Below are 2,500 nucleotides of genomic sequence, written 5' to 3' on the forward strand. Positions count from 1 at the left end.
TTGTGAAAAGAGGGCAAGCTGTAGGACAAGTAAGAAGAAGTTGGTTTCATGAACAGTTAAAAATAAAAAAAAACATAAACCTTAAGGTTTTACCATTTTAATTTGACTTGGCATGAGACTAAGATTCAAAGAGAAATATAATTTCAGTTATGTGCCTTACGGTTCATCAGTTATTAGCATAAACATTACTGCAAATTTGGACAAGTGGTGGCGCTAGAGAGTTTGAGTTAGAGACTCCAAATTTGCTATGTTCAATGTTGAGCGTGTCCTCTATGAGTGTGCCATTTTCAGGACTTTGCCGCCAGCGGTTCTGTGGGTTGCCATAGACTCAAGAGCAGAAGAAGAAGAATCGTGTTCAGCCCCTAAATACGAAGCATCTGAACATCTGCTTCCAACCGTTTATGGATAATAAAACAGTATATTAGAATGATTTCTGAAGCCTCATATGAAATATCGGAAGAAACTGGGAAACGTGTAAGTATTTTCTGTAGCCTCTTTAAGAAATAGAAGAAAAATATATTTTTACTCCATTCGGTTCAAAAGTTTTCACACCCCCAGCTTTTAGTGCATGGCGTTTCCTTCCGAAGCATCAGTGAATGTTTGAAAACCTTCAATAGTTGTGTTCCTCGGTGCGAAAAAATGGATCTCAAAGTATAAATAAAGTAAAACAAAGAACGAGAACTTTTTCGCAAAAAAAACACAGCTGGGGATCATTTAGGGAACAACCCAGTATTCAAGGGGATGAAAACTTTTGAACCGGTTTATTTTTTTTATTACTCAACTTACGTTTGATCTTTTTGGCTACATGTAAACATCTTTTACGTGAAATATCTCAGGTGTAGTAGTATATAAACAACAGCACGCATTTTGCAGATTCTGTAACCGTTTGAGCTCAAGACGCACCACAGGCCTTCTAGTGTTTAAAAACGTTTTGCATTTTTAGAACTGAACGAAATGAAAACCTTTCTCTCCAGACGCTTCACGATGAGCAAGTGGTTCTTCACGCTGCGCTCCAGCGTCTTCAAGATGTCTGTCTGACATGAAGAGGACGAGCTTTCCTTCACGTTCCCCAGAGAGCGGAGAAGAGCATCCAGAGAGCGCTGAACAAACGCCTGCTTCTGCTGGAACTGATGGGTGTGTGACTCAAATGAGTGACTTCACACCAAACACAGTTAATGCTGTTAAAATCCAAGCTTTAGCACTTGAACACCATATTCTAATGTTTTGAGGGAATTCGTTTTTATGTTTTCTGTTTTCATAAAAAAATTTGTTAACGATTTTGTCATTTTATTTCATTTTGTTTACATATCTGTATTTTTTAATTTTTCGCTTAATTCTACATAAAACCAGCTACCTGAAAGACGATTTACTTTATTTCAGTTAAAGAAATGTTTTTTAAGAAACGCATTTTAGCGTTAAATTCTAAACGAGAAATCTCGTCTTGGCAATACAATAAAGTCATTTTAAAATAAATAATTATTTGAGTTAGTGAAAATAGCTCTATTTTAGTCTAGCATTAAGTTAATTTAAATAAAAATGAAAAATGTCGCCTTGGCAATCAGCTTAAATAATTTACAATCATTTATAAATGCATTTAAAATGAGCACCGTAATAAAATAAAAATCTAAATTTAACTAAAATAAGAATTAAGATCGCGTAAAATGATAATAAGATATTCAATGCAAACACAAAATAAAATCTATATGTTTTTATGTTTACTCACTGATTTCTGTTTCCAGGCTGCCATGTTGATCTGGACGCAGGGTCGCAGGACGGCCGAGGGCAGCGGGTCCCAGCAGTGTGTCTGTAACAGCAGGACTTTACTGTATATGTGTGCACGTGTGTGTGTGTGTGTGTGTGTGTGTGTGTGTGTGTGTGTGTGTGTGTGTGTGCGTGTGTGTGTGTGTGTGTGTGTGTGTGTGTGTGTGTGTGTGTGTGTGTGTGTCTGTGTGTGTGTGTGTGTGTGTGTGTGTGTGTGTGTGTGTGTCTGTGTGTGTGTGTGTGTGTGTGTGTGTGTGTGTCTGTGTGTGTGTGTCTGTGTGTGTGTGTGTGTCTGTGTGTGTGTCTGTGAGTGTGTGTGTGTGTATGAGTGTGTCTGTGTGTGTGTGTCTGTGTCTGTGTGTCTGTGTCTGTGTGTGTGTGTGTGTGTGCGTGTGTGTGTGTCTGTCTGTGTGTGTGTGTCTGTCTGTGTGTCTGTGTGTGTGTGTGTGTGAGTGTGTCTGTGTCTGTGTGTGTGTGTGTGTGTGTGTGTGTGTGTGTGTGTGTGTGTGTGTGTGTGTGTGTCTGTCTGTGTGTGTGTGTGTGTGTGTGTGTGTGTGTGTGTGTCTGTCTGTGTGTCTGTGTGTGTGTGTGTGTGAGTGTGTGTGTGTCTGTGTGTGTGTCTGTGTGTGTGTGTGTGTGTGTGTGTGTGTGTGTGTGTGTGTGTGTGTGTGTGTGTGTGTGTGTGTGTGTCTGTCTGTGTGTCTGTGTGTGTGTGTGTGTGTGTGTGTGTGTGTGTGTG

The sequence above is a fragment of the Puntigrus tetrazona genome, unplaced genomic scaffold, assembly GCF_018831695.1.
Source record: "Puntigrus tetrazona isolate hp1 unplaced genomic scaffold, ASM1883169v1 S000000151, whole genome shotgun sequence".
NCBI classification, from domain to species: Eukaryota; Metazoa; Chordata; class Actinopteri; order Cypriniformes; family Cyprinidae; genus Puntigrus; species Puntigrus tetrazona.